Source organism: Canis lupus, chromosome 31 (genome assembly GCF_011100685.1).
Source record: "Canis lupus familiaris isolate Mischka breed German Shepherd chromosome 31, alternate assembly UU_Cfam_GSD_1.0, whole genome shotgun sequence".
NCBI lineage: Eukaryota > Metazoa > Chordata > Mammalia > Carnivora > Canidae > Canis > Canis lupus.
In genome coordinates, this window is record NC_049252.1 from 16786303 (window position 1) to 16805577 (window position 19275).

The 19275-nt window shown below is 34.6% G+C and overlaps 1 long non-coding RNA gene across 16 annotated transcripts in view; it reads left to right on the top strand.

The window, feature by feature from the left end:
• LOC106558100 overlaps positions 1–19275 on the top strand; it is a 267855-nt gene that overhangs the window by 99467 nt on the left and 149113 nt on the right. For all 16 annotated transcript variants that reach the window (XR_005382180.1, XR_005382184.1, XR_005382172.1 and 13 more), the window contains one exon: positions 18575–18684. This is a non-coding gene — a long non-coding RNA (uncharacterized LOC106558100). The remainder of the gene's footprint in view (positions 1–18574; positions 18685–19275) is intronic.

Here is a 19275-nt window from a genome sequence, read left to right on the forward strand (position 1 = left end):
AGAACAGCAAATAAAACCCACACCCTGCAGAAGAAGAGAGTTAATAAAGATTTGGCAGAACTCAATGAAATAGAGACCAGAAGAACTGTGGAACAGGAGTTGGTTCTTTTAAAGAATTAGTAAGATAGATAAACCATTATCCAGCCTTATTAAAAGATTTTAAAAACATATTATGAGCAGCTATATGCCAATAAATTAGGCAATCTAGAAGAAAAGGACACATTTCTGGAAAACCACAAACTACCAAAACTGGAACAGGAAGAAATAGGAAACCTGAACAGGTCAATAACCAGGGAGGAAATTGAAACAGTCATCCAAAACCTCCCAAGACACAAAAGTCCAGGGCCAGATGGCTTCCCAGGGGAATTCTATCAAAAGTTTAAAGAAGAAGCCATACCTATTCTACTAAAGCTGTTCCAAAATATAGAAAGAGATGGAATACTTCCAAACGCATTCTATGAGGATAGCATCATCTTAATTCCAAAACCAGACAAAGACCTCACCAAAGAGGAGAATTATAGACCAATATCCCTGATGAACACAGATGCAAAAATTCTCAACAAGATGCTAGCCAATAGGATCCAACAGTACATTATGAAGAGTATTCACCATGACCAGGTGGGATTTATCCTTGGGACACAAGGCTGGTTCAACACTTGTAAAGCAATCAATGTGATAGATCATATCAACAAGAGAAAAAAAAAAGAACCATATGATCCTCTCAATAGATGCAGAGAAAGCATCTGATGAAATACAGCATGGATTCCTGATCAAAACTCTTCAGAGTGTAGGGATAGAGGGAACATTCCTCAGCATCTTAAAAGCCATCTACGAAAAGCCCACAGCAAATATCATTCTCAATGGGGAAACACTGGGAGATTTTCCACTAAGATCAGGAACAAGAAAGGGATGTCCAGTCTCACCACTGCTATTCAACATAGTATTAGAAGTCCTAGCCTCAGTAATCAGACAAGAAAAAGAAATAAAAGGCATTCAAATTGGCAAAGAAGTCAAACTCTCCCTCTTTGCAGATGACATGATACTCTACATAGAAAACCCAAAGACTCCACCGCAAGATCTCTAGAACTCATACAGCAATTCAGCAGTGTGGCAGGATACAAAATCAATGCCCAGAAGTCAGTGGAATTTCTATACACTAACAATGAGATGGAAGAGAAATTAAGGAGTCAATCCCATTTACAATTGCACCCAAAAGCATAAGATACCTAGGAATAAACCTAACCAAAGAGGTAAAGGATCTATACCCTAAAAACTATAGAACACTTCTGAAAGAAATTGAGGAAGACACAAAAAGATGGAAAATATTCTATGCTCATGGATTGGAAGAATTAATATTGTGAAAATGTCAATGCTACCCAGGGCAATTTACACATTCAATGCAATCTCTATCAAAATACCATGGACTTTCTTCTGAGAGTTGGAACAAATCATCTTAAGGTTGGTGTGGAATCAGAAAAGACCCCGAATAGCCAGGGGAATATTGAAAAAGAAAACCAGAGCCAGGAGCATCACAATGCTGTATTTCAGACTGTACTACAAAGCTGTGGTCATCAAGACAGTGTGGTACTGGCACAAAAAGACATATAGATCAATGGAACAGAACAGAGAACCTAGAAATGGGCCGTCAACTCTATGGTGAACTAATATTCAACAAAGCAGGAAAGACTATCCATTGGAAAAAATAGTCTCTTCAATAAATGGTGCTGGGAAATTGGACATCCACATGCAGAAGAATGAAACTAGACCATTCTCTTACACCAGACACAAAGATAAACTCAAAATGGATGAAAGATCTAAAAGTGAGACAAGAATCCATCAAAATGCTAGAGGAAAACACAGGCAACACCCTTTTTGAACTTGGCCACAGCAACTTCTTGCAAGATACATCTAGGAAGGAAGGGAAACAAAAGCAAAAATGAACTATTAGGACTTAAGATAAAAATCTCCTGCACAGCAAAAGAAACAGTCAACAAAACTAAAAGACAATCTACAGAATGGGAGAAGATATTTGCAAATGACATATCAGATAAAGGGCTAGTTTCCAAGATCTATAAAGAACTTATTAAACTCAACAGCAAAGAAACAAACAACCCAATCATGAAATGGGCAAAAGACATGAACAGAAATTCCACAGAGGAAGACATAGACATGGCCAACATGCACATGAGAAAATGCTCTGCATCACTTGCCATCAGGGAAATACAAATCAAAACCACAATGAGATACCACCTCACATCAGTGAGAAGGGGGAAAATTAACAAGACAGGAAACAACAAATGTTGGAAAGGATGTAGAGAAAGGTGAACCCTCTTGTACTGTTGGTGGGAATGTGAACTGGTGCAGCCACTCTGGAAAACTCTGTGGAGGTTCCTCAAAGAGTTAAAAATAGAACTGCCTTATGATCCAGCAATTGCCCTGCTGGGGATTTACCCCAAAGATACAGATGCAATGAAACGCTGGGACACCTGCACCCCGATGTTTATAGCAGCGATGTCCACAATAGCCAAACTGTGGAAGGAGCCTCGGTGTCCCTCGAAAGATGAATGGATAAAGAAGATGTGGTTTATGTATACAATGGAATATTCCTCAGCCATTAAAAACGACAAATACCCACCATTTGCTTCAACGTGGATGGAACTGGAGGGTATTATGCTGAGTGAAATAAGTCAATCAGAGAAGGACAAACATTATATGGTTTCATTCATTTGGGGAATATAAATAATAGTGAAAGGGAATAAAGGGAAAAGGAGAGATAATGAGTGAAAATATCAGTGAGGGTTACAGAACATGAAAGACACCTAATTCTGGAAAAAAACAAGGGGTACTGGACAGGGAGGTGGGCGGGGGGTTGGGGTGACTGGGTGACGGGCACTGAGGGGGGCATTTGGCAGGATGAACACCGGGTGGTATGCTATTTGTTGGCAAATTGAGCTCCAATAAAAAATAAATTTATAAAAAAATAAATAAACATAAAAGAACAAAAAAAATTTTAAGTTTTAAAAAATAAATAAAATACCAAAAAAAACCCTGTTATCTCAAAATAATGAAGGACCAAGTGAAATGAGGATTATGGTGAATTAATAACTTACAGAGAATTTTATAGAGTAGTTTGAAAAACCTGTAAGTTTATATTTAGTACCTAAACCAGCATAAGTTAAAAATTAATATATATCACAATATTAGAAAATGCATATATATAAAAAAACATATATATGAAATAATTCCCCCCTCATCTCTCAGCATACCAATCAGTAAAAATGTAGACTTAAAAAAAATCTGTTTATTAACCAAAGGAGATCATTAAGAAATATTGTTTGACTTACCCAGGGATAAAATGTTTCCTTTCTAAAAGCCTGTTGAGATCAGGCTATGGGTTGAATTATTTTGTTTTTTGTTTTCCTTTTCTTTCACTGCCAAACCTAATTCTAATTACCATGTTTTTTTTCCTTATTGAAATTGTAGTGCTCAACAAAGAAAATATGAAATAAAAACTGGTGATATCTGTTATGTTTTGGCAAAACATTTATTAGAAGTATCATTCAATATGCTGACCAAGTTCAGAGCATTATCTGATGTGGTAAAAAAAAGATTGGAATGTTACTTCATGTTAGATCTTGCTACCTGTGACAGGGCTAATATACCATCTCAGACTAGAGCTAGATCGTAGGTTCTCAAAGTGTCCAACGACCCCTGCCAAGAAGCCATAGAATGTTGAAAAACCCAAGTGTAAAGAAATAAAAATAAAAATAATTTTAAAAAAAGAAAAACTCAAATGGTTTTTGACCCCAATTTTGGATCCCAGTAAAGGATCATGAGTTCCAAGTATCAGTCTTAGCAGGCTATAAATATAGTTAATTAAGTTCTGGTAACAGGCTAGTAAAGATAAATATTAAGGATATTGTTATTGCTTTGCCACCCAAATCTGTTATTACAGATATCCTCAAAGGGAGCCAGTATACACTGACAGGGAGAGCCCTAGAAGAGCAAAGAAGCTTGTAGAGAAACACCAGAAGGTTTAGTTGTAAATATTAATATTACATGTATTAATATTAATATATTATATTATATAATATATTAATATAAATATGCCTAATTTTTATGTTTTACTTGAACATGCAATTTACAAGAAGCAAAATGGTAATTATTACATTTACAAAAGAGAAGGATTACCAAAGAAACAGAAATCTAAAATTCAAAAGCTTGTGACTTGTTTATCTGCAGACTAAGCCTTGGACCCTTAAAATGACAGTTTCATGTTGTGGTTTGTAATGTTCTGCTGATAATCAATAGTTTATGAGATAAGTCAATTTCTTAAATATAATTTATAAAAATGTACTTAAGTGGTAGTTGAAAATCTGGACTCCTCTAAAATAATTAAAACTAATCAACATTAAATATTTACCCTCATCTCCATACACCATATAAACATAAAGCTATCTAGGTCTAGATGGTGTAACACATTATTTAAAATCAATAGATTTTCCTTTTATTTTTTTTTTAAGATTTTATTTATTTACTCATGAGAGACAGAGGGAGAGAGAGGCAGAGACACAGGCAGAGGGAGAAGCAGGCTCCATGCAGGGAGCCCAACGTGGGACTCGATCCCGGGTCCCCAGGATCAGGGCCTGAGCTGAAGGTGGCGCTAAACCGCTGAGCCTCCTGGGCTGCCCTCAATAGATTTTCCAACAAAGAAAAAATTAGGGAATATTTCTTCAATTCATTTAAGAGTTGTAATCTTAATATGGAAAATTAATAGGCATAAGAAAGGGGTACTTGGAGGATGCCTGGGGGCTCATTGGTTGAGAGTCTGCCTTTGACTCAATGTATGATTCCAGGACACAATCAAGTCCCAGGATGGAGTCCTTCATTGGGCTCCCTGTCCGGAGCCTGCTTCTCCCTCTGCCTATGTCTCTGCCTCTCTCTCTGTCTCTCATGAATAAATAAATAAAATATTAAGAAAGAAAGAAAGAAATGAGTACTTGGGCAAATAATGCAAATATTTGAAAAAAATTTTAACACATGAAACCCAGGATTGTTTCTAAAAAATATCCACAAATTGAATTTAGCATAGGAAAGCAAGGATAGCTTAAAATTTGAAATTACTTACCAAATTACATATTAATAGGCTTAAAATTAAGTTGAGGAGACTAGAAATGAACTTAATAATATTTAGTATTCTTCCATGATAAAATTTCTTGTCACTCAAAGACTGAAAAGGAGCCTGGGGCCCCTGGAAGGCTTAGTTGGTTAAATGTCTGACTTTTGATTTTGGCTCAGGTCATGATCTTAGGGTCCTGGGATCGAGCCTCACATCAGTCTCTGCACTCAGCAGGGAGCCTACTTCTCTCCCTCCCCTCTCTCTTTGCTCCTCCCTCCTCCTGCTCACTCTCATGCACTCTTTCTCTCTCTGAAATAAATAAACAAATCTTTTTTTTTTAAAGATTAGAATGGAGCCTTCTTAGTCTACTAAGTGCTATCTACCAGAGAGTCTATGTAAAGAAAGGGGAAAAGCTAAAGCATTTTATTAAAAAGCAGGGGAAACTCATTAATTCCATTCTTAAATTTATGAACGGCAGTTCCTTTTTTTACACATGCACAGGATATTTTTGAATATTTATAATATAGTCTCTTGTATTAGTGAAAAATTGGATAGAACCTAAGTGTCCATCATTTGTATAGACTGCTACCCCCTAAATATAAGTGTATTTATTCAATGTATTACCATATAAGATTCATACAAACACAAGACAGAAAAGACACAAGTTTCAGAAGGATATATAAAGGAAACTTACGAAAAACAAAGCTATGTATCATTAAAGATGAATACATATGTGATAAAACTACATAGAAATGCATAGGAATAATTGAAAATAAACTTACTACGGTAGTTACTTCTAGGGAGGGAAAGGTAAGATAAATCCACTCACAGAAGTGGAGGTGGTACCTAAACTCCTTTGGCAAAATATTGCTTAAGCTGCATTGTTGGCTCATAACTATTCATTATGCTATTCTTTGCTCCTTTTTATACATCCTAAAAAAATTGCATAATTTTAGAAATAGTGAATAATCTTTTAATAGACTTCAGTTCTATGATGTTATTTCAAAGTCTAGCAAGATAATGGAATGCTTAATTTATATATATATGCATTTATATAATATATATATATATTCTACAGATGTAATACACAGAAACTGGAAATATTTCACAACTAAATAGGAGGATCCTTAAGAAATGATTATGCAGAATAAATATATTACATGGAAAATGAATATATATTTTTGTGATTATATATGGATATAAGGCTGAAGAGTATATGCTTTAAATTTATGAAAAATAGTTTTAATATGTAGCTTGCATGTTTAGAATTTGCTTGGTTATTTTCAGATCATTTATAAGACTTTAAATAACAAAACTGCTGCTATGAAGATTTTGCTTAAAATCATCAAAGTAAAGGCTAAAAAAGCAAAAATTTGCATTTATAAGGACACTGTGCTTGTGTTTATGTTTTGAAGATCTACAGCATGAAACACATGCTGTGTTCCTGCCAAGTTTTGAAGCAAACCCTTCCACTTCCACTTAATCTGGAATTATTATATTACTTTTAGATTAATTTATATTTTATTCATATTCACCTATCATCATTTTGACGAAAGATCAAGCATTATATACTGTTATAGGCAGTTGCTGAAAAAGAATAAAGAACATTCCATTTATTACCTGATATTGCTTGGGAAGAACACATCTGAATCCTGCAACTTGGTTCAGAGCCATTGCAGAAGCCCCACATATATAAAGGAACTTTTAATGCAACAATTTTATTTTTTCCTTCCTCATGCTTTTGGCTTGGGTTCATAGCTTGCTTATAGGGATTCACAGATTTTTAAGCATCCAAATCTGCAAAATTACATTTCATACATATTGCCCACTATGAAAGTCTGTCCCTCTTCAATCTGGCTTGCTCATCTGTGGTCTGACAGATGGATTCTACCCACAGGCAAAGAAAACCTTATTTTAAAAATAAAAATTAATTAAATCAAATTTAAAAACTCACATCAAGTTGCAGAGAATTTTTATTGAATAAAATTGTATTAGAGCACTGATCGTACTTTTTAATAACCATTTTCATCTGCCACCAAAGGTACTTTTTTTTTTTTTCCAAAGGTACTTTTTAATCTTTGTTTTCTAGCTTATGTAAGTGTTCTTTTCAAATTTGGTAGAGCACTCAGACTGTAGCAGAATGATGTGCAGATACTGACTCCTTACAATATCCTGGCTTATTAGCCAGATACCTGTTCTTGTTTGAAGCAACAGTGTGCTTAGCTGCAAATGTAGATGGTGATTGAAGCTAACCAGTAATTAGAATCCTGTTCCTCTTATTTCCTTGCAGCCAACAGTAGCTGTTGCAACACTGCTTTTGCCAAATGGACATAAAGGGGAGTGTGTTGGGTGCTTGTGGAGCTTTAGAAAACCTTTTGGGTTTTTGATAAAAGAGAGAGATATATCTATTAACTTCCTTCTGCTTCCCCCCACCTTGCTGCCATTGTAAATACCATATTTACAATATTTACCATATTGCAACTGGGGCAACCATTTGCTACCATAATTTGTGTGTATGAAAATGAAACCTAACACTCTAAAGAAGATAGAAGAAAAACAAAAAGAATCTTGTGCCTCTGCTGACATGGATGAGTATCTGAGGCCTCAATGCTAGAAACAACCTAGCTTCAAATTTCTTGTCCTTTAATTGACACAGAACCATTCATGTAATCCATTTCTTCCTGAAGGGATGTTTGTGGTTGGTTTCTTTTCAAGTGATATGTTCATTTTATCTGTCAAGTTTATGGCATAGAGTTGTAAGATATCTTTGTTATTATTTTAGTGTTTGTAAGCCCAAAGTGTTATTTCCCTTTTGTTACTGATAGTAGTAATTTGTGTCTCTTTTTCATGATTGTTATAGCTAGATGTTCATCATTTTATTGATATATTTTTTTAAAATTGTATTTATTTAAGAGAAAAAGAGAAAGCAAGCATGAATGGGGATGGGGCGGGGGAGGGGCAGAGAGAGAGGAAGAAGCAGACTCCCTGCTGAGCAGGGAGCCTCAAGCCAGGCCCCATCCCAGGACCCTGGGATCATGACCTGAGCTGAAGGCAGATGCTTAACTCACTGTGCCACCCAGGTGCCCCAATTTTATTGGTATTTCAAAGCAGTTTGATATTACTGATCTTTTCTGTGATTTTTTTTCTGTTTCAATTTCATTGATTTCTGTTTTTGTCTTTATTACTTCCTTCTTTATGCCCATATTCTGGCTTTGATTTTTAATTTGCTCCTTATTTTTCTAGTTTCTAGTCAATGTCAATTAGGTCATTTAAGTGTTACTCATCTTTTCTATATCCTTGCGGATTTTCTGAATACTTGATATGTCAATTACAGAATGAATAGTGAAATTTTTTATTTCTTTTCAGTTCCATCAGTTTATGCTTCATATATTTAGAACCTCTTCTTTTTTTTTTTTTAAAGATTTTATTTATTTATTCATGATAGTCACAGAGAGAGAGAGAGAGAGGCAGAGACACAGGCAGAGGGAGAAGCAGGCTCCATGCACCGGGAGCCCGATGTGGGATTCGATCCCGGGTCTCCAGGATCGCGCCCTGGGCCAAAGGCAGACGCCAAACCGCTGCGCCACCCAGGGATCCCCAGAACCTCTTTTTAAAAGTGTATATATCTTCTTGGTATACTGGTCCCTTTATCATTATAAAATATCCCTCTTTATGACTGTTAATGTTCTTTGTTCTGAAGTAGACTTTGGTATTGATAGATGCAGTCTAGGTTTCTTCTAGCGTATCTTTGATATCATTGTTCACCCTCTAAGTCTTAAAGGCAGACTCTTTGGACAGCATATACTTGGGGCTTCCTTTTTTCATAGTGTCTTCAATATCTACTTTGAGTCAGTGTTTTTAGGCCAATTTATAATTTATTGCAAATACTATTATGGCTAGATTTCTAACATCTTAGCAGCTGTATCTCTAACTTTCTATTTTCCCTCTTTTTTTCTGCTTGCTTTGAGATTGCATAAATTTTTAAATTATGCCATCATATCTCCACTAATGGCTTAATTATATCTCTTTTAATATATTTTTGGTTGAATTAATACACATAGTTATTTAATCTCAAGTAATTTCAAATAATAGTATGCCTTTTCACAGACGGTATAAAAACCTTAAATAGTACACTATTGGGATGCCTGGATAGCTCAGTGGTTAAAGCACCTGCCTTTGGCTAAGGGCGTGATCCGGGTCCAGGGATCTAGTCCGCGTCAGGCTCCCTGTGAGGAACCTGCTTTTCTCTCTGCCTATGTCTCTGCTTCTCTTTGTGTCTCTCATGAATAAATAAATACAAACTTTAAAAAAAGTAGTACACTATTGATTTCTCCCTCCTGCTGTTTTGGGTATGTACATGTTACTTTTACTAATAATAAAAAGTGGTTTTGCTTTAGAATGCCAATTGTCATTTAAAGCAAATAAGGACAATATATTTTATTCATCAATATTTTATTTTTTTTAAAGATTTTATTTATTTATGTGACACAGAGAGAAACAGAGAGAGAGCACAAGGAGGTAGAGTGGCAAGCAGGGGAAGAAGGAGAGGAAAAGGAAATCTTCCTGGGGAGCATGGAGCCTGATACTGGACTCAATCCCAGGACCCTGAGATCATGACCTAAACTGAAGGCAGATGCTTAACCAACTGAGCCACCCAGGTGCCCCTATTCATCAGTATTTAAAATATTTATGGAGGCTTTCATTTCTTTGTGTTGGTATGTTTTTTTATGTATCATATTCCTTCTGCCTGAAGAATTTCCTTTAACATTTCTTTTTAATTTTTTTTTTTTTAAATTCAATTAGCTATGGGTGTCAAGGTGAGTCAGTGGTTGAGCATCTCTGCCTTTGGCTCAGGTCATGATCCAGAGGTTCTCGGATTGAGTCCCGCATCAGGCTCCCCACAGGAAGCCTGCTTCTCCCTCTGACTATATCTCTGCTTCTCTCTTTATCTCTCGTGAATAAGTAAATAAAAATCTTTAGAAAATAAAATAAAAGTAAATAAATAAATTCAATAAGCCAACATATAGTACATCATTAGTTTCAGATATAGAGTTCAATAATCCATCAGTTGAGCACCCAGTGCTCTACCAGAGATAATGGGTTTTCATAGCTTTTGCTTTTCTTAAGGAGTGATTATTTGGTTTTTATTTTTAAGAGATATCCTAACAGTGTATAGAATTTTGAGTGGGGGATCCCTGGGTGGCTCAGTGGTTAAGTGCATCTGCCTTCAGCTCAGGGTCTGATCCTGGAGTACCAGGATCGAGTCCTACATCTGGTTACCTGTGTGGAGACTGCTTCTCCTCTGCCTATGTCTCTGCTTCTCTCTTTCTGTGTCTCTCATGAAAAATAAATAAAATCTTTAAACTAAAAGAATTTTGGATGGATATTTTTCTTTTTTCTTTTCTATTAGCACATTAATATTCCATTGTCTTCTGGCTTGTATAGTTTCTCATGAGAAGTGTATTCTAATACCTGTGTGTGTGTGTTGCATGCATGCAAGCATTCAATATGTCTTTCTTTTATGGCTTCAAGATTTTTGCAAAACATTTATTTTTTGGCAATTAGACTAGGATATGTCTAGGGGCATGTGTGTACATGGACACAAATACACTATATCCTCTGCAATAGTTCTCTAAGGTTCTTGGATATGTAGTTTCAAATATTTTATTATGTTTGGGAAATTTTTGACCATCGTCTCTTCAGTTCTCTTTTCTGCCTTATTCTGTCTCTCATGTCTTTCTGAAATTCATTTGTTATACTATTTGATATTATTCTACATCTCTTAAATGCTTTTAAATTTTTATTTCTGTATTTTTTCTTTTTTGTTTCAATTTGGGTAATTTATATTCACCTGGTTTCAAGTCCACTGATTCCTTCTCTGTCAAGCCTACTGGTGATACTTGCTATGGGTTCAATTGTGCCTTTCAAAACAGATATGTTGAACTCTTAATCCCTTATATGTTAGGATATGACATAATTTGAAATGTATCTTTATAGAGGTAATTGAGTTAAAATGAGGTTATTAATCCACTAGGAATGGTATCCTTATGAAAATGGGAAATTTGGACACAAAGACAGATATTCACAGACAAATGTGAAGACACAGAGAAAGCCATGTGAAGAGAGATGATTAGAATGATGCATCTATAAGGAATGCCTGAGATTACCACAAGTTAGCAGGGATTATGTTCCTAATGACACTTTACTTCCATCAGGCAAAATCTGAGACAAATTTCTATGCTCTAATCCCACTAGTTTGTGGTACTTTATTACAGAAGCCCTGGGAGCTAATATTATTATAAAACTGATGTTAATCTCTTTGATGGGTTTCTTCATTTCTGTTACAGTATTTTCTTAAAATTTATATTTACTTTATTATATTATTCATGTATTTCTCATTGTTATACTGAATTTTCCTATTTGTACTCTGTACATATTAATTTTTCCACCAAATCTTATAATGCATGTATCATAGTTACTTAAATTTCAAGTTAAATATTTCCAAAATATATGTAATCTCTCAATCTTGTTCTTTTGGTTGTTTTGCCTCTTGACATTAGAGTTTTGTGGTGTGTGTGTCACCTAATTTTAGATTAAATGCTAGCCTTCATAGGTAGAACAATAGAAGTTGAGGTAATCAGTATTCATGACTAGAGATGGGCATATCGTTTTGTTTTCTTTTTCTCCATTATGTGGGATATTGTACCAGCATAGTAAGGAGTTGAGCTGTGTTTGGGTTTTATTATCACTAAAGTTATTTTTAAGGTTACTGTGCCATTGACTTCAAGTTTCTTTAGTAGTGCCCTGAACTTATTTATAGTGGAGACTGGGTTGCTTGGGAAGCTTTCTTAATTTTTCTCCTCTACCCTCAGCTTTCAGACTTCACTGTGCACCTGCACCTAGGAAGGAGTATTTTTTTCACACTCCTTTCTTACTTCTGTGGAGGATTTGTGTAGTGTTCTCCGTATGAGGTAAATGGGAGTGGTTTATCTTGTCCTGTTCCACCCTCAATCTTAGATAGTTCCTGTGTTCCTGGATGTCAGGGGTGGGTTGGTCTTTGTTGTTCATTCATCTGCTGCCAATCTCCATGGCAACCAACTCAGCTTGAATTTTGTCAGATATTATGAAGCAGAGGAGTTATTGGCTCTTCCTAAGAAATAGGGGATCTCTAATAATCTTTGTTTAGAATGGTTGACTGCCTTTCCCGTAGGTTAGTGATATTTCATTATTTTATTTTATTTTATTATTATTATTTTTAAAATTTTTATTTATTTATGATAGTCACAGAGAGAGAGAGAGAGGCAGAGACACAGGCAGAGGGAGAAGCAGGCTCCATGCACTGGGTTCCCGACGTGGGATTCGATCCCAGGTCTCCAGGATCGCGCCCTGAGCCAAAGGCAGGCGCTAAACCGCTGCGCTACCCAGGGATCCCTCATTATTTTATTTTACTCTTCCTTCCACTGTCCCCCAGTGGTGTCTTTGTATTTTTTTTTTTAGGGGAGAACACTCTAGACAGGGCTCTATTCCTTTCTTACAGTGAATGCATCGTTCTTCCACATCTACACCACACAGAGAAGCTTTCTCTGATTTCCTATCCTCCCAATGTTTATTATGAACAAACAAACAGTGAAGGTTTACGGAGTAGAACAGGATGAAAGTTCCTGTGAACTCACATTGTGTCTGCAGTTCAACAGATTTCTATACTCAAAGGATCCCACTCTCATCCTAGAGGTCTTTATTTAGATTTTTTGGTTGGAAAAAAATTTAAAAAAAAAAAAAAAAAAGATTTTTTGGTTGGTAAAGAAATCGTGGTCTTTTCAGATATCTACCTTTTAGATGGAGATGGAACTCTTTTTCTCTCTGTCTCTCTTATCTCCATTCTATCATCTATCTATCTATCTATCTATCTATCTATCTATCTATCTATCTATCTATCATCTGTCTATCTATCATCTATCTGTCTATCATCTATCTATCCATCTATCTATGCACATATACATGCACACACAAATACATATGGATAATTTAATAGATAAAAAGGGAGAGAGTGTGTAAAGATGAGCATCACTTGTTTTATTAGCCCTGATTTATAGATTAGGAAACAGACACAAAGAAGGGAAGTGACTAGCTAAAGCTTACATATCTAGTTAACTGAGCCAGGATTTGAACCTATTTTTTCTGACTTCAAAGCTTGTTTTTTTCTAATTTGTTGCACTTTCCTCATGAATTGTCTTTCTCATGAAGTCCTATTTGTCTTTTTAAACCCAGTCATTCAATGTTATTTCCTAAGTGAAGCCCTCTGCCATTCTCTCTCCATCTTAGGTCAGTAATTCTTACTAGAATTCTAAATGAAGTTCTGTTTCAGTAAGTGGCATTTGTCTAGAACCCAGGAATGCTTGCATTTTTCTCTGCGAATTATCCCTTCTTAAGCTACACACCCAAGAAATATCAGAAAAATTACCACTTATTTTTTATCTGGATCAGTGTCTCATGCCCCCAGGACAGAGCCTCTGTCCACAAGCCTAAATCCAATAGCATGTATCTATGGGCATACCTAAGAGATACTGCAGGTTCAGTTCTAAACCACTGCAATACAGTGAATATCACAATAAAACAAGCCAAATGAAGTTTTTTGGTTTTCTAATGCACATGAAAGTTATATTTACACTATACTGTTTCAAACATTAATAGTACAAATAAACCTTAAATAATGATACTCAAATTTGTTAAGTTTAAATATTCTATTTAGTGGCACAGAGAGAGAGAATGTATATATTTTTGAGTTCCTGCCAATCTTTGTGTACTGAGGGTGCCATGACAAAATATCACAGACTGAGTACTTTAAACAATAGAAATTTATTTACTCACAGTTCCAGGGCTAGAAGTCAGAGATAAAGGGGCCATTATGGTTGATTTTTGATGAGGGCTCTCTTCCTGCCTTGGATGTGGTCACCTTCTCGATATGTCCTCACATAGTGGAAAGAAAGAGCCAACTGGCTGGTGTTACTTCTTCATAAAGGCACCAATCTTATTATGAAGACCCTACCCCCCTGACCTCATCTAACCCTAATTACATGCCAAGGGCTTAATATCAAAATATCATTATTAGCAGTTAGGGCTTCAAAATATGACTTTTGGGGGGGGGGTACACAACCATTCAGTCCATAATACTGCTTAATAATTTAAACAAAACTAGTTAGAATTGATGGAAAGAAGAGTGTCACCACTGAAGTGATATCTGATTAATTTTTAATTTAGCATTAATATATGCAAAATATATACATACATACACACATTCACTCACACACACACACAGACATTATTTATAGAGTAGACCCATCTAGTTATGGAGAAGATTGCAATTATTCATATTGTACACCCATCTTGGGGAATCCATTTTATCACAATGCTGTCCTTTTCACTGTTTATATGTAAGACACTGAAAGAACTACCAACTCAACTGAAAGAAGCATCTCAGAACAAAAGTGTCTCTTCTCTCTGCTTTGTTATTTTAGCACTCTTATGTTTTTCATTTACTTTCTTCTATTTTTTGCTATTTTTTTATTATAGAGCATGTTACTATTTCTACAAAGAAGGACCATATTGGCAAGTAATATTAGCTAAATATTTTAGTGTTCTATTAAACCATTGAGTTTTATTGGTGAAATAACATTTTGATAAATGTGGTTTTTTTTTTCTTCCTTCTTTCAGCTGTGCTGGTAATTGTGAAAAGGAATTAGTTAAGCACTAATAATAGTGTTCTTTATCACTTGGTCATTCATACTTTTAGCAAATCCATTTATTTTTTTTTAGAAAAGAAGTCTTTGATATTATCAAAGATTATTAAAGGAAAAAGTTAAACTTGAGCTACAAAAAAGAAAAACTTTAGATATTAAAAGGAAATTGAAAGGAAAGAAGACTGAAAAGCTCAAGCTTGCCTACTCCCTTAAATTATACAAACTTTTCTCATTCAAAGTTCTTGTTATTCCTTTGAAGTTATGTTGTGGGAGATAGAAAAGGAGTAATAAATATTTTCTGACTAAAGAATTTGCAAAGTTCAGAGATAGAAAACAAACCAATTGCTGCAGAAAATCCAAGGGAGATTATATGCTAGGAATAAGGTGAGTCTTATATATTGGAAATTTTATGGAAAATATAAATATTGAGCTTTTGAAGTTCTGCATTATGTATATTGACTAAATAGAATAGTGTATAAAATTGATGGTATTTAATTTAAAAAATATGTTTTCTGTTATTTTGAAGAATTTTGCATCTTGTGTGTTATTAGATATAATTATTAATATTGTATATATAAGAATTTTTATATAACATATTTTAATATCTGAAGAATAGTTCCAGGTATTTTTAAAAGGACATACAATATTTTATGTAATTTGGGGAACATTTTTGTTGCATACATCAAATTTCATTACAGCATGGATACTTTTTCCCTTAAATAACAGGAAATTAGTTTAGTATACTTCTATTGGTTTTTTTTTTTTTTTTTTTTTTTGTCCAAGTAATAAGAAATGGTTTTGTTTGTTCCTAGATAATACGGAAAAGTTTAAGTAAGATTCTATTGGATAATTCTGCCTGTGTCTGAATCTTGATTGTGGACTGAGATTAGTCTTTCAACAGTGATACACTTTAAGGGTGCCTGGGTGGCTCACTTGGTTAAGCTTCTGCCTTTGGCTCAGGGCATGATTCCAGGGTCCTGCTCAGTGTGGTGTCTGCTTCTCCTTCTGCCCCACCTCCTCCATGTGCACGGGCACTCGTACCCTTTGTCTCTCTTTCAAATAAATAAATAAAATCTTTAAAAAATGGAATTTCCGATTTTAAAAATGATACACTTTAACTAGATGCAAATTAAAAAATATGATTCGGTACTTTTTTAAACGTCTTGCAACTTACTAAAAGTTAATGCACATTTATAATGTTTCACAGAAGTTAGGGAGGCAAATATTTGATATTTTTCTCTAATACCAAATACTAAAATTAAAACTTGATGCTGACTTAGTAAAAAGAAAATATTTTATGTTAGGAAATTTATTAGGTATATTCATATTATCTAATGGAACCAAAAGACAAAGGGAACATAAAGAGGGAATTCAGTAAATTTATAAGAAAGATGTTAAAAGCCAATTCTATCTCTCTCTCCACATACATCTTTATCACTATTTCCCCCTGGCATGTTTGTGTATGTGCGTCTATCTGAAGATAAACTTCCCTCTTCTTTTTTATGTATATGTTCAGTTCATAACTCAAAATCTTCTGTTAAAAGAACCTCTTAAACTGAGACTAACATCTATCATTCTGAATTCCAAATCCACATTAGAGAGGATCTGACTGTTTGACTCCTATGATCAACACTGACACTGTGTTTTGTCTACAATGACTACAGCTTCATAATATAAATATAATATTATATAATATATAACATAAATATATAATAGAAGCTATATTAAATTTATAAAATATACAATATAAAATGTAGCTTCTAGGAAATCAATCATATGAGTTTGAGACTGATGATATGTTAAAAAAAAAAATGATGGTCATTAGGACTAATAAAGACGCTCTAAATATCCCTTTCACAGTTAGGGTCTCAGATAAACCCTAAGCTTAATCCTTGGGCTCTTCCCTCTATCTAGTTAATATGATCTTGGTAATCATGTTAGTGATGAGTGAAGTATTTCAAATAAATCTGTACTTGCATTAGGAGACAAGAAGAGCATCATGTCTATAACAAGGATTTGAAGCCAGGCTGGAGGCTCTCAGAAAGAATCTGTTCTCTGTCATTTCATAGTTTGTAGGCTCTGCACATTCCTTGGCTCATGGAAAGTCTTTCCAGACTTTCCTGCCTTCCTCCTGCACTTTTAAAACCACCTGTGATTTTATTGGGCTCACCTGGGTAATCCAGAATCATCTGCCCCATCTTGATTAGCAACCTTAAATATCCCTTTGCCATGGAACACGATATTCCCAGGTCCCAGGAATAAGGATGTGATTGTCATTAGAGGGCCACTATAATGTCTACCAAGGTAAGTGTAAGGGTTTGAAAGTATTTTAGAAGTTAGAGTTTATACGCTCTTTGCTTTAGGTCAAGATGAGGGACAAAAATATGTATGAATAAGTAAATGACTCTGTTAGGCAGAATAACTGATTGGCTTTCTTCTCAAGATATAGATTTATGACAGACACATTCCTATCCATTAACAAGGAATTAACCATCTGCAACAAAGTCCTTTCAAACACTTGTGTCATTTATAACCATGTGTAATAATTAGAATATTGGAACATACTAAAAGACAGATTGAATGGATAATTAGATGAATTAGATGGCTATAACAGAAGCAAGGTTAAACATTAATTTTTTTAATTATTGAGGACAAATATATATCTGAAAAATGTAAAAAGTGAGAGTTCAAATGAATTTTTTTATCTAGAAAAGTGGCCATCCTATTAAAATATCTCTCTATGAATTTTCAATAACAAGCTTGCTTTCTTGATTCTGAATATGTAAAGGCTTTTTAATTTTGCCATCTGTTCTTAGAACTTTTAAGTATAAATTAATTGCAGGCAATAATTTTTAGAATGCACTGAATGCCAACATATCCTAGTTGTTTACAGAGAATTTATTTATTTTCTAAAATAATAAAGCAAACTTTTTAAAAGTGAAGCAATGATACAGACTTTGCTACTTATTTATTTATTTTTGAAAAGATTTTGTTTATTTATTCATGAGAGACAGAGAGAGGCAGAGACACAGTCAGAGGAAGAAGCAGGCTCCGTGCAGGGAGCCCAACGTGGGATTCGATCCCTGGTCTCCAGGATCACACCCTTGGCTGAAGGTGGCGCTAAACCACTGAGCCACCCAGGCTGCCCAGACTTTGCTACTTTACTATAATTTTCATTTCTTTCTTTTCCTTCAAGAAGTTTTGGGAATTTGTGTCAGCATTTTACCTATATCCCTGGCAGTTATTAATAAGTTCTTGCTTAAGTGGGGCCTCACTTATGACTCTTGCCTACTCCGAAATTTGGCACCTATTAGGAATACATGTTAACACTGAAATAATATATTCTAACTCTACTAAAACTGGGAAAAAAGTGGAAAACAATTGTTGCAGTATGAAAATAGAAAACAAAAGTTATTCAAGTTTTTGTAGGTGGGAATTTTTGAAGAGATAGAAGTATCTGAAAAAGATACTAAAGTATTTCAAATAAAGAAACAAATGCAAGGAAGATATTAATAAAAAAGATAAAAATTATTGAGCAACTATTCACATGACAGGAACTCTTCTAGATGGTTGAACATAACAAGTGAGGTTCCAGTTCTCATAAAACATACATTTTAGGGTATCAAAATAGGCAAGAGAATAAATATTAAATAACGTTAAATAATATGATATTGATAAATGGTATATAAATAATTTTAATGTGATATTATTTTAATAGGCCAAGGAGTTCACATTAGATTGGCTGGTTTAGGAAAGTTGCTCTAGAGGGCTGATAAATCAACTGACCTCTGAATGACAAGAAACAAAGACAGTGATCCTGAAAATCTGGTAACATCCTTTCCATTAAGTTATTTTTCCTCACATAAAATTTTCCCTCCTTATAAAATTCACAACTGTTTGATTGTAAAATTCAAGTCATGAATTAATGTCTCATTTCCTTAACATTTCTTTTCTAATGCCTATCTTTTGTTGCTATAGCATTGGACACCTGATTTTCTTAATTTTTATCATTATGAATATCTACTTAATTTTTAATTATAAATTGTCCATATTTTTAGAATTTTCTCAGAAAATATCTTTATCTGATGTGCAATCTACATTCAGTCTTTGATTTTTCACCTCCCAGAACTGATATTGACTTCCCAGTATGGATCTCCACCATTCTTCAGAGCCTTCTACTAATGCCATTATTTCAAGAGATATCTTTGGGTTATCTTCCTTTCTTGTTTTCTAAGAACATGATGTGGTTGCACCTTGTCAGGAGCTCAGTTGAGCTGAACTGCCAGGTGTTAAGTATCTCATTAGGACAGCAAGCCAAAATCAAAGTAATAGTCAAGCCTCTCATCACTTGTTGCAGTAAGATAAAAGGTTCAACAGTATTAGCTGGTCCCTGTTCCATTTTTAACTCCAAGGAACGGT